This window comes from Nyctereutes procyonoides, unplaced genomic scaffold (genome assembly GCF_905146905.1).
Source record: "Nyctereutes procyonoides isolate TBG_1078 unplaced genomic scaffold, NYPRO_anot_genome, whole genome shotgun sequence".
Classification (NCBI taxonomy): Eukaryota; Metazoa; Chordata; class Mammalia; order Carnivora; family Canidae; genus Nyctereutes; species Nyctereutes procyonoides.
The window spans coordinates 88469958-88483921 of NW_026575125.1; positions in this window are offsets into that span (position 1 = coordinate 88469958).

Consider the following 13964-nt stretch of genomic DNA (forward strand, 5'->3'; position numbering starts at 1 on the left):
ACACACACGTCAAAGAGCACAAAGCCATGGCAGATGCCTAGACCCTCAAGAAATATTTGTAAACCTGCTGTGTGCCTAACAGCTGTGAAACCAAAGGATTACAATGATGTTCACTCTGATTAAAGAACAAACAAAAAGTATGAGGACACCTTTTTTCGCCTCTCTGCTCCATTTGTGTTCCTTTGAAACACTCATCTGGTCCATTACTGAATGGAACCAGTATTTATGGAGAGCCTACAGGGTGTCTGCTTAGTCCTTTTTTTCTAAAAGATTTATTTATTTATTCATGAAAGACACAGACTGAGAGAGAGAGAGGCAGAGACACAGGTGGAGGGAGAAGCAGGGTCCTCACAGGGAGCCTGATGCAGGACTCAAACCTGGATCCTGGGATCACGACCTGAGCCGAAGGCAGCCACCCAACTGCTGAGCCACCCAGGTGTCCCTGCTTAGTCCTTTACTCCATAGAATGGAATAAGGAACAGAATTAGGAGAAAGATTTCCATTCTCTTGTGGCTCAGAAACTAGTCCAGATATGAAAAGTAGCCAGATATGTGTACACACACACACACACACACACACACACTATACAGTGCAGTGGAGGCAGAGTTATATGTTTGAACACAGAAATAAATACACACTTGCTAAATGAAGAAAAACCAACATGCTCCCACCCTCTTAGTCAGATAATGAGCTCTAGAATAAGTGAGCTCCTAACTGGGCTTCAAGGAGAGGTCAAGCTCAACCTGGAAGAGTCAGAGGGAGGAAAGGATCTAAAGGATCTGTACAGGTTTTCTAACATCAAAGATGACCCTAGCCATAAACTACACTAACTCTGTGTGAGGGCCTTTGAGAAGATTCTAACCCTGCCCTCTTCTGTCAAAACTTTTCAGAGTCGAATTCTCAGCACAGCTCCTATGCATTTAATACTTACAGGAGCTCAAATTTGGAGGGTTAGAAATCAAAAATTTCCTGGGGAAGCTGTAAGTATAAGGTTCTAAAAATAAAGCTATAGGGTGAGCTCCTCTCTCTGCCTAGATGCTCCAGCCTATGTCCTGACTCTACAGAGGACTGCACCCACAGAAATCCCCACAACACGAAGGGTCCTCAATTCCCCTGTCTCAACTGACTTCCTACTCTGTGTCTTCAAATAACACACTCATCTGCCTCTTAACTTCCCCATTCGTAGCCCTCTGACTGCAATCCTCTCTCTGTCATCCTTTCATTAGTACCAAAAGCTCCTCATGGGTAAAGGCCCTGAAGTGGGAACAAGCCTGGTGCATTTGCAGAACGAAAGGAGGCCACTGAGTACCAAGGGAGAAGAGGAGAATGTGAGGAAGTTGGAGATGCTGGCAAGGGCTAGATCCTGTAGGGCCTGCAGGCCACGGTGAAGTGTTCGGAGTTGACTTCAAGTGCAAATGATACTACTGATGAGCTTTATAAGCACGAGGGTGAGAAGAGGCAATATATGTTTTAGAATCACCATGGCTTCTCTGAGTTGGCCGTGGGCAAAGCCAAGCTGAGAGACTGGTTAAGAAGGCTGCAGTAGGCAAACTAGTGACAATGCAGCTTCGAATAGGGTGGTGGCAGTAGAGACAGAAAAAAAAAAGGCAGATGAATTAGAGATCTATTGAGGATGACCCAGCAACTAGGAAGACACATTCAATTGGAGGAAAGATGATGTCATTTAATAAGTCGGGGAAGGCTGGAGCAGGTGGGTTTTGGGGTTTTTTTTGGTGGGGGGTGGATGGAGGTTGTTGCCTAGAAAGTTCCTTTTTAGACATGTTATGTTTTTCTGTGCAATATTCAAGAGGAGAAAACAAGCAGTCAGGGATGTATGCATCAAAAACTCAGAATAGCTTCTCTGTGATGGAGAGTCCTCATTGGCAGGCTCCAACAAGAAATAGTATATAACCATTGTCTATCTCCCCACCAACATGCTGCAACATGATATACATAACAACCTGGATGAATCTCAAAATAATTATTCCAAGTGAAAGATGCCACACCAAAAAAGACGTACATGATTCCATTTATATAAAATTCTAGAAAATCAAAATAATCTATAATGACAGAAAGCAGATCAGTGATTGCCTGGGGATAAGAATAGGGAGTGGGGGAAGTAACAAAGTAACAAAGGGGTACAAGGAAACTTTTGATAGTTAACTCTGTGTTCATTATCACTACTGCAGTAATGATTCCACCTGTATGTACAAATGTCAATATATATTAAATTGTACACTTGAAATATGTGCAGTTCATTGTATGTCACTTATCTGTTTAAAAAAATCAGTCGGGGCAACCCGGGTGGCTCAGCGGTTTAGCGCCTGCTTTCGGCCCAGGGCATGATCCTGGAGACCCAGGATGGATTCCCACATCGGGCTCCCTGCATGGAGTCTGCTTCTCCCTCTGCCTGTGTCTCTGCCTCTCTTTTTCTCTGTGTCTCTCATGAATAAATAAATAAAATCTTAAAACAAAAAAATCAGTCAGGGCAGCCTGGGTGGCTCAGCGGTTTAGCACTGCCTTCGGCCCAGAGTGTGATCCTGGAGTCCCGGGATGGAGTCCCGTGTCAGGCTCCCTGCATGGAGCCTGCTTCTCCCTCTGTGTCTCTGCCTTTCTCTCTCTCTCTCTCTCTCTCTCTCTCTCTCTCTCTCTCTCTCTCTCTCTATCTCTCATGAATAAATACATAAAAATCTTTAAAAAATAAGATTTATAGCTAAATACTTTTTAAAAATCAGTCAGATGCCTGGACAAACTGTAGTGTCTCTATTTTCTTTCTTTCTTTTTTTTTTTAAAAAGACTCTTTTTTAAAAAGATTTTATTTGTTTATCTGACAGAGAGGGAGAGAGAGCACAAGCAGGGGGAAGGGCAGGCAGAGGGAAAGGGAGAAGCAGACTCCCTGCTGAGCAGGGGATTCCCGACTGGGGCTGGGGCTCCATCCCAGGACCCAGGGATCATGACCTGAACTGAAGGCAGATGCTTCAATGACTGAGCCACCCAGGTACCCCTATTTTATTCTCTTTCTGTAAATAAGAATACAAAAACAGGGATACAGTCAAGGCTCAGGAATGGATTAGATTCAGAGACTGGAGAGCTGGCAGGACTATCTCCATCTTTCTCTCTGTACATTATCAAGGAATCTACTTCATTATTCTTTCTTATTACAGACTGGCATTTTATGCTTTCCCAGCTGCATGGTAAGAAATGAATGGCGACAAATCCTTAGGTTATATCTCTGCTATTTAAGAGGCCAAGCAGACTGAAACGAGGATCTCTAAAACTCAATCCCATAGTCCATTGGAGTATTTCTGATTGGCCCTTTTTGTATCAGGTATGAACTTCTGGATCAATGAACTAATCTCTGGCCTGCACGGAATCTAAACTAGATGAGAAAAATCTTAGCCTAGCCATTAAGGATTTGGGAAGATAGGGGCACCTGGCTGGCTTAGTCAGAGGACCATGTGACTCTTGATCTCAGAGGTCATGAGTTCAAGCCCCACATTGTGCATAGAGCTTACTTAAAATAAATAAATAAATACATTTAATTTTTAAAAAAGAGAAAAAATTTTTGGGAAAATAGTCATCATGACTTTAGTCACTATTAGAGCTTTAGTCACTATTAGAGCTTTAGCCAGATCCAAAAAGATATTGTTACTGCCAGCCAAGAGTCCTACTAAATCATCTGGCATTTATAATAGGGGATACCAGGGGAAAGCCAGACATACTAGGTAAGAAACTTCAATTTCTAAGGTCAAAGAATTTCCTGAGGCATCCTCCTCCTACACAAATGTATTCATGGTTTTCATTATAAAGCCAGTAACACCATGATTGGTGGAATATACCATAGAAGCATCCAGAAATTAGAGAAGGGAAGCCCACATTCTTTACCTACACCCTACCACAGAGTTTTCCACCATGCTCTGAAGTTCAGACCATTAAATAAAGAACAAGGGGAAAGAACAGAGTCCCAAATGTCAGCTTTTATTTTTTTTAAAAGATTTTATTTATTTATTCATGAGAGACACAGAGAGAGAGAGAGAGGCAGAGACACTGGCAGAGGGAGAAGCAGGCTCCATGCAGGGAGCCCGACGTGGGACCCGATCCCGGATCTCCAGGATCATGCCCCAGGCTGAAGGCAGCGCTAAACCACTGGGCCACCAAGGCTGCCCTAAATGTCAGCTTTTAATCAAATTAAGCAAAGAGAGTATCATTCTCATAAGTAACCAAGCTATTGTAGTAAGGAATCTGGGATGCCACATAACACAAAAGGGCTCTGGAATTATCTTCTAGCTTGAAATGAAATTAACAGGCAACTGATTAAACTATTCCAGGAGTTATTTAAAAACATTTCTTAAAAACTACCATGTTAAAAGTCAGATTCACCATCTTCTCTTTTCCCCAAACCAATGCCCTTCTTTTTGTCAATAAATACATCATTTTTCCTGTCACCCAAGTTTAGAATGTCATCCATCTCCCCCTTCACTCAATGAGTATTTACTGAATATCTCCCCTATGCAAGGCCAATGCTAAAATCTATGAGAGACACAAAGAAATATAAGAGCTGGTATCAAAAAGTATAAAATTATTTTGGGGAGATATGTCAAAACTCAAGTAACCTCTATAGCAGCTATATGTGATAAGGGCCTGTAACCAATGGGAATCCATATTAAACCCTGTTGTATCTATTGCTATGGATGTTGGAAATAAATTTCCAGCATCAGGAATTTGGTTAAATACATTATACAAGTAAATAATCTAATAATCCATAGTCTATCAAAATGATACATGATTATATGTATTGAAATAGAAAGATGTTCATGATAGATTACAAAATAGCATGTATGATATCTCCACAATACACATGCAAATATACATACAGAGAAAACTATACAATAAAATAGTACTAGTGATTATCCATTGCTATGTAGGAATATGGGTACAATCATATTCTTTTATTTGTTTGTACTTCTGATTTTTCAGTACTAAGCATGGAAGAAGAAAATAATGTGATTCTTTTTCTAACAAAGAAAAAAAGGCTTCAGAGAAAATTCAATACAAAATCATGTTTTAGCCATCTCATCTCTAAGTGGGACTATATCCACTAGAGATTTAAAAATAGAGTAGTTGGGGCACCTGGCTAGTTCAGTTGGTAGAGCATGTGACTCTTGATCTGGGGCTTGTGAGTTCCAGCCCCACATTGGGTGTAGAGATCACTTTAAAATAATATCTAAAGTTTTTTTATTATTTATTCATGATAGACATAGAGAGAGAGAGAGAGGCAGAGACACAGGCAGAGAGAGAAGCAGGCTCCATGCCAGGAGCCTGACGCAGGACTCGATCCCGGGACTCCAGGATCGTGCCCTGGGCCAAAGGCAGGAGCCAAACCACTGAGCCACCCAGGAATCCCCCTAAAATAATATCTAAAAAGAAAAGGCAGAGCACTTAATCAGAAGATATTTATACAGAGATGGTAGTTAAAACAATGGAAACAATTAAGAAAACTCAGGGGAACATAGTCTCATAGAAGTCTTAGGTGCCATATGAGAGACCAAAGAATAATAGAAAAGAGAAGAGGTCACCTGCAAGGGAGAAACAAGGAAACATTAGAACCAAAGGAGAATCAGTTGTGCTAACCATAAAAAAGAGAGTGGAGGGGGACATGGTAACACTCTCCAAGTGGAACTGTCCCAAGCAAGTGTTGAATTTTAAAGTTTAAGATGCCTTTTAAAAAATTCACCATGGTATAACCATATAAAATAGTGTCATCTTTATCAAATGTGAATCTAAATATGTCATTTATCAGTTTAAAACTGGCTGCTTCTTTGCACATTAGAACCACAAAAATCATGAGACCAGTGCTGGAAGGGAATGCAAAGACCCTTTTGTCTTGACCCTTAATTTCACCAATGAGCAAAGTGAGGCCCAAAGAACTAAACTGATTTTCCTTAAGTCACACAACCAGCAACTTAAACAGAGTTAAAACTTTTCAGCTGTCTGTACAAAAAGGGAATGTAGGAGTTTTGGTAAATGAATCCTTAGATATTTTGTTAAACTCACGTTGTCAGCAGTTTCAAGGTTCCTCCTTTTCCAACCTTTTCCTTCCCTATAGCTCTGAATAGCCTACCCTGTTCCTCCTCTTCCACCTTCCCCTATCCTTTCTCCTGAACCTGTTTATTTTTGAGGTAACTCCTTTATTTTGCCAGGTCTCTGTTATGACCTCCATAATAGGAACACCCCCTTCTTGCTATCCTAGCACACAGCTTCTCCATTTACCAGACTCAACTCTAGGGTCACTTTTCCTAACAAGCTTTTTCTGTCCGCCCGGGTGGTAATGCACACACATTCTTGGGTGGTGGTGAAGAGCAAAGTTTACCTGGGTTTGAATCCAAGCTCTGCCACTCACTATAACCTCAGGTGAAGTACTGAATCTCTTTTTGCCCACTTGCAGTATTTAGTAAAATAGGAATATTATTAATTCCTTATCTATAGGATTCCCCTAAAGGTTGACAAAGTCATTATACATAATACACTCAGAATAGTGCCTGGTCCACAGAAAGGGCTACCTAAGCCTCAGATGCCATCATTATCTATGACCTACTCCTCTTATCAGAGTACCAGAAAACACTTCTGGTTTTTTTTTTTACATGTATGCCTCTTCTTACTAGACTATAAGCTTCCTGAGGTCAGGAATGATCCTGATGAGCGTTTAATGGATGCTCATGAGGGGGGCACCTGGGTGGCTCAGTCAGTTAAGCATCTGCCTTCTGCTCAGGTCATGATCATGGGGTCCTAGGATTGAGCCCCGTGTCAGGCTCCCTGCTCAGCAGGGAGTCTGCTTCTCCCTCTCCCTCTACCTGTCGCTCCCACTGCTTATACTCTCTCTCAAATAAATAAATAAAATATTTTTAAAATCTTTTTAAATGTTCACGGGATAAATATATAACCGTCTAACAAACCATCCCTACTCTAAACAAACTAGGTCCAAAATAAGACTGTTACAGAAACATATAAATTGAGTAATGTCTGCACATCCTTGCTTTAAATATTGAACCCCGCAGGTACATTTGAGTCAATGCCCAGTCACAAAACTCTCACACGTTGTTCAATTCTGTTAGTCAAGGGACAGTAGAAAGTGGGGCTATGTTATTCTATCACATCCTTTTTTAAACAATCTCAGAACTGCTCTGGAAAGGGCTTCCATTTCACTTCTTCCATGCTGGCTGCTGAGCTTTCCTGAACACTTTCTAACTTGGGCAAGCCTTTTCCTTCACTGACTCTTCCCTAATCCATAATTGGGATAATAACACTCATTATTAAATATTTCACAAAATGCGATGATTCATGAATTAACGTTACTAATGTACTTCAAGATGAAATGTGCTATGGAATCGCGAACTATTGTTGCTGGGGTTTGCACGCCATCTCTACTCTTAGCGACAGCGAATGTGAATATGGGAACTTTGTTTATCAGGGGTTCAGCTTCCATTTCTTCAGGTTAACTTTCTTCTGATGTAAACTGGCATTTCCTTCTCATGGGCCTGCCTTGTTATTTCAGGGGCAAAATAAACAGTAAGAACTCCTTGCGAACAATGGTTCCACTTTCATAAACATGATACTGTTAAGGATCTCCTCTTATTGTTAGGTGGGACTTGAACAGCATCTGATCAAGTTTCTACCTCCAATCTCTCATCCCCAACAAAGTCTCCACTGCACCTGCAGATGTTGATCTGTTTCAGTTACTGATTCGATTCAAAAGCCAAACATTCCCTAACCACCAGTGATGACGCCCCACGCTCACTAACAGCCACAGTACACATTAGCCATGTCTTCTGACTAGCCTCGGCCTTTGCTAACATAGACAAATTAAAGAACTCTCAAGCTGTGCCAGCCAACAGAAATATAATGTAAGCCCAAATGATAGCCACAAATGCAATTTTACATTGTCAAGTAGCCACATTTTAAAAGGTAAAAAAGCAAACAAACAAAAAAAGGTAAAATCAATTTAATAATGTAGTGTCTCTAATCCAAGAAAGCACAGCATCTTTAACAAGCAACCATTACAAAAAATAACTAAGGAGATATTTTGCGGTCCTCTTTTTTTGGATGAAGTCTTTGAAATCTGGTGTGTATTTCACACTTAGAGTGTATCACACTCAGATGAGCCACATTCTAACTCCTACATGGAGCACACTGTGGATAATGGCTACTATGTTGGACAGTACAGGTCTAGAGTTCTGGTTTATTGACCTAAAGTAATCTGAAATTATATACACACACACGGAATTTTACCACAGAATGGTCTCCAGCACTACTCCTCTCAGGTAATACTTTGAGTGCAGGAAATGACGTGGAAAAGGTAGTGATTTTTTATTATCTACACAGAGGTTCTGCTACATAGGGCTAATAAGCTACAATAGTATCAAGTAGTAATATGCTACAACAGTAAATGTTATGTAGAAAAACTGAACATTGTAAAGGATTTGGATTGCACATATAAGACAGCTGTTACATTTCTGAACAATCGAAAGAGAAGTGGCATTAAGAATGACCTATGGAGTGTTTCAAGTGTAGAACAAAGGACATTTTTTAAATGATAGCAATGCTTGTCTGAAGCTGTGAAGATTTGGAATCACAGAAGATTTTTAAGAAAAACCATTTATTTCTCTGACTTACTTCACTCAGCATAATACCCTCCAGTTCTATCCATGTCGAAGCAAATGGTGGGTATTCGTCGTTTCTAATGGCTGAGTAATATTCCATTGTATACATAAACCACATCTTCTTTATCCATTCATCTTTCGATGGACACCGAGGCTCCTTCCACAGTTTGGCAATTGTGGACATTGCTTCTGTGAACATTGGGGTGCAGGTGTCTCGGCTTTTCACTGCATCTGTATCTTTGGGGTAAATCCCCAGTAGTGCAATTGCTGGATCGTAGGGTAGCTCTATTTTTCACTCTGAGGAACCTCCACACAGTTTTCCAGAGTGGGAAATAAACAAGGGGTAGTAGAAGGGGAGGTGGGCAGGGGGATGGGGGACTGGGTGATGGGCACTGAGGGGGGCACTTGATGGGATGAGCACTGGGTGTTATACTATATGTTGGCAAATCGAACTCCAATAAAAAATACACAAAAAAAGAAAAACAATTTATATTCCTCTCAAGTATATAGAGAAATGAAAATTAGACTGGCAAAGAGTTGGTAGAGGCCCTTGACAGACCTGCTCTATTAATCAGAAAGTCAACCAAGTGATGTGTCCAAGTCTTCCCCACATGCTGTTTCCTCCATCTAGGTACACCATTCCCCAGGCTTTTCTCACCAACAACTTCTAATACTCTTCAGGTCTTAGCTTCATGTTTTTCTCCAGAAGACCTTACCTCATATTCTAGACTACAATGGGTATTTCTGTACTATTCCCATAGCATGCTGTACTCCTCAAATCATATGCTCCCATGAATGCAAACCCTTATTTGCCTTCTTACTGGAATATAAGCCCCATGAAGCGATGGATCAGTTCTGTCTCATTTGTTACTGGATCCCAGTGTTTCAAATAAAGCCTGGCATATTGGGAATGCACAAATAAATATTGTTGATTTAATCTATTGACTCAAGTCACTAAGTTAGTATGTTATGTGAAGGACTGGCTATATCAGCACACCGATTATACCTAAAAGAGTGCATCAGTAGTATTCTTTTAAGTGCTTTGTATGCTCCTGATACAATCTTGTTTATAATACTGATGCTTTGGGCAATGTTTTTATTTTTCCATAGAAAGGGCAAAATCTCAGTCTCGGTCTAAATGTTCTCAGATACTCAAGCAGTCAACTACACTTTAATAAGGCTGTACCGTATTCTGATTAGATTGTCCTTGAAACTTCATACCAGCCACTTCATCTCAGGGAGTTTCAGAATGTTATTTATCTACCTAACATGAATGATTTTAAACTATGCATCTCTTTTTGATTTAGGCCCTATGTACCCTAAATACAGAGTTATGGTATAAATCCGACATTTTTACATTCAAGATAGAGGAAATTGCATTTCAATTGCATTCAAATTTTCCTGGTACATTTGGAAAAAATACTTGTTTAAAGATTTTATATATTTATTTAGGAGAGAGCGAGCATGAATGGGGGTTGGGGAGGAAGGAAGGGCAGTGGAAGAGGGAGAAGCAGACTCCTCAAGGAGCTCAAGGGAGCTGGAGGCAGGCTCAATCCCAGGACTCAGGGACCATGACCTGAGCCGAAGGCAGACACTTAACCAACTGAGTCACCCAGGTGCCTCTGAAAAAAATACAATAGGTTAACAACTATTTCCTTACAGTATAAAATATGTACAGCCAGGAGCTATGTACAGCCAGGAGCTACTCCCTTAAGTAGCCATATGTGACTTGTTCCAACACTCTTCTACTTCGGAATATAGCCTCATGCATGTCAGAAATGTCCTAAACTCTTCCAAACCTCCCACCTCACTCTTCACCCCAGCCTACTTACCAGGTTTCATTTACCATTCTTTGTGTTTGACATTCGCTGCTGTTTCCCTGATTATTATTACTAATGATAGCTAATATCTGTTGAATGCTATGGTGTACCAGGCACAGTGCTAAAGCCTTTGCAAACATTATCTCTTTCAATCCTCACAACAATCCTGAGGCAAATGTCATTGGTGTCCTCATCATAAAGGTGCAATATGAGGCACAGAATGTTAAATAACTTTCCTAAGGATTCATAGTGATTCAGAGGCAGAGCTGGGTTTCGATCCTAGGCAGTGTGGCTCTGGAGTCTACATTACATCATTTTGATGAAAATGTGAACATTCTGGGGCTACCCAGGGGAGGGCTCCAATCTGTCTTGCTCTGGTTTTCTCAGTGGAATAGGGAAAGAAATGATATTATTTTTACTCAAGATACTTGGATATATAACACATCATTGAGTTGTATGCCTTAAACTTACACAATATGTCAATATGTGTCAACAAAGCTGGAAAAAACCTTGTTACAGATACTTGGGGGACTCCTGGGTGGCTCAGTGGTTGAGCATCTGCCTTCGGCTCAGGGCATGTTCCTGGGGTCCTAGGATTGAGTTCTGCTTCGGGCTCCCTGCAGGGAGCCTGCTTCTCCATCTGCCTATGTCCCTTCCTCTCTCTGTGCGTCTCTCATGAATAAATAAATAAAATCTTTAAAAAATAAAAAATTTGGGTTGCCTGGGTGGCTCAGTGGTTGAGCGTCTGCCTTCAGTTCAGGGCATGATCCTGGGATCCAGGATCAAATCCTGCATCTGGTTCCCTGCAAGGAGCGTGCTTCTCCTTCTGCCTATGTCTCTGCCTCTCTCTATATGTTTCTCATGAATAAATAAATAAATCGTTAAAACAAATAAATACAATTTTAAAAAGATAATTGGGTATATAGATACAGTGACAAAGAATGCTGATTAATTTTTTTCAATATAAGTTTCTCCATCATTCCTCTCCCTAAACGCTACCTACATTCTTATTTATTTGGAAATCACTATGATGGATTTTTTCCATCAAGTTATGTATAGAATATTTATTTCCACATTCCTTGTTATTGACAAGATTCCCCCCCACCCCCGCTCAAACTTCATCTAAGAACTGAGTTATAGGCATAGGAAGAACAAAATTTTTGACTTGGAAAAGGACTTTAGAGAAGTTCCAAACTTTCCAACTTACAGGTAAAAATTCCAAGGTCAAGACTGAATAGGCCAGGTCTTTAGCTGCTTACTTAATTCTCAAATCCTGCATATATTTATTGAGTACCCACTATCTATTCTACATGGTGCAAAAGACACAAAGCATGTCTTTAAAGTTTATATACTAGTAGGGGGAGGAAGATAATAATCAAGTAAGCAACTGAATAAATAAGATAGTTCCAAGTAATAAGAAGTGTTATGGAAAAAATAAAACAGAAATGGGAAAGTGAGTGATCTGGGATGGGAGGAGGCCATTTCTGAAGGCATGGAAAACAAAGACTGCTCTCAAGAAGCACAATTTGCACAGAGCTCTGAATGATGAGAGGAAGCCATCCAAGCAAAGATCTGAGGAAAAATCATTCCAGGGAGGACATGGCAAGTGAAAAGCCCTGAAGTGGAATGAATTTGATGCACTGAAGGAATAGAAGAATAGTGATTATAGCTGAAGGATAGATAGTAAATTATCAGCCAAGAGGTAGGGCATGATGTCACGGAAACAACATTATGTAGATACAGATAAAAACAAAATCATTTAGGGCCTGTGGGCTGTGCCAAGAAATTTTATTATTATTCTGATTGCAGTAAGAAGCCATGGGAAAATTCGAAGCAAAGCAGTGATGTGATCTTAGTATTTTAAGCAATAATATTAAGTGGTGCTAAAACCTTAATCAGAGTGTGACAACAGCTATAACTTATCATTAGTGTTCAGGGGTTTACCAAATTCCCTAGCCATGAGCTGAATTTGCTGAATATCAATGCTTTGAGAAAACAATGGACATTTTTAGAAATCTTAACAATTAATAGTAATGACCCCACTGAATCACATCCTCCTATACCCATTACCCTCCTGTAGTCCTCAACACATTGACTTGTTGCTTGGCCTCCCACATTGACTCTATGACTTCCCTGGCTCGTGTACATGAACAAATGAGTCACAAACAAAAGCTTGAAAAGTATTTAAGCATCAGAGCTTGCTCTCCCTTGCTGCGGGTAGAAGGCAGCAACCACGTGAAGCTCAGGCTAGCCTGCAAGAATGTGAGTGACACTTGGCCCAGTTACTTCCATCAGCCCTGCTGATACCGAGCTAACCACCACCAGACATATGAATAAGTCCAAGCTCAGGAATAAGACATGCCAACACTTAGTGGAGCAGGGACAAGCCATCCCAGCTAAGTCCAGCCCAAACTACCAGCTCACAGGATCATGAGCAAATCAAAGACTGCTGTTTTAAGCCACTAAATTCTGGAGTAATTTATTATGCAGAAATGAGTAAGATAGCTATAGAAATAGAATACCTTTTTTTAAGATTTTGTATTTATTCATTTGAGAGAGAGAGAGCACACGCAGGGGGAGAGGCAGAGGGAGAGGGAGAAGCATATTTCCCACTGAATTGGGAGACCAATGTGGGGCTCCATTCCAAGACCTAGAGATCATGACCTGAGCCAAAGGCAGATGCTTAACCATCTGAGTTACCCAGGTGCCCCATAGAATCCCATTTTATTAAGCTCAAAAGTGTATCAAAATTTGTGCATTACCATATCTAAATTACTTTGTTATGCTTTATATCAAGGTACTCAGTTGTTTTCCAAGGTGCTTAAAGAAGTTTAAAGTGATAGATTCACAAAATACAAATGATACAATATTTTAAAAACCATTGATTAGTATACTTATTGTGATAAGCACTAACATAGAGTTGTTGAATCATTATACTGTACACCAGAAACTAATATAACAATATATTTTAATTATATTAGAATTAATCTTTTTTAAAAGGGGAAAATGATTAACCAATTAACAAATCAATAAAAGCCATTATTAATTAACCAATATATTAGTATTAGTCCTATACATATGTGGAAGACTAAATAAACATGATTTTGTAGACATTTACATCATTACAAATGGAATGCATATGTATTAGTTTAAGTGGTTATATCTAGGGAAGGGACTTGTAAATTGATCTCATTCATACAATTTCCTTTTATTTAATTCAATTTTTGAATAATGAATAATTTTACAAGGTTGAAAACCAAAAAATGATAAAAATCATATACAGCAAAAAAGTTTTTCCATTTTTTGTCCCATCCACCTACTACCACCATCCCACATTATTATTCATTTCTTATGTATCCTTCCAGAGTTTCTTTATGATTTTTTATTCAAGAACTAAATCATCAGGGCATCTCAGTGGCTCTGTCAGTTAAATGTCTACCTTTGGCTCAGGTCATGATTCTAGGGTCCTGAGGATAGAGCCCCTGCA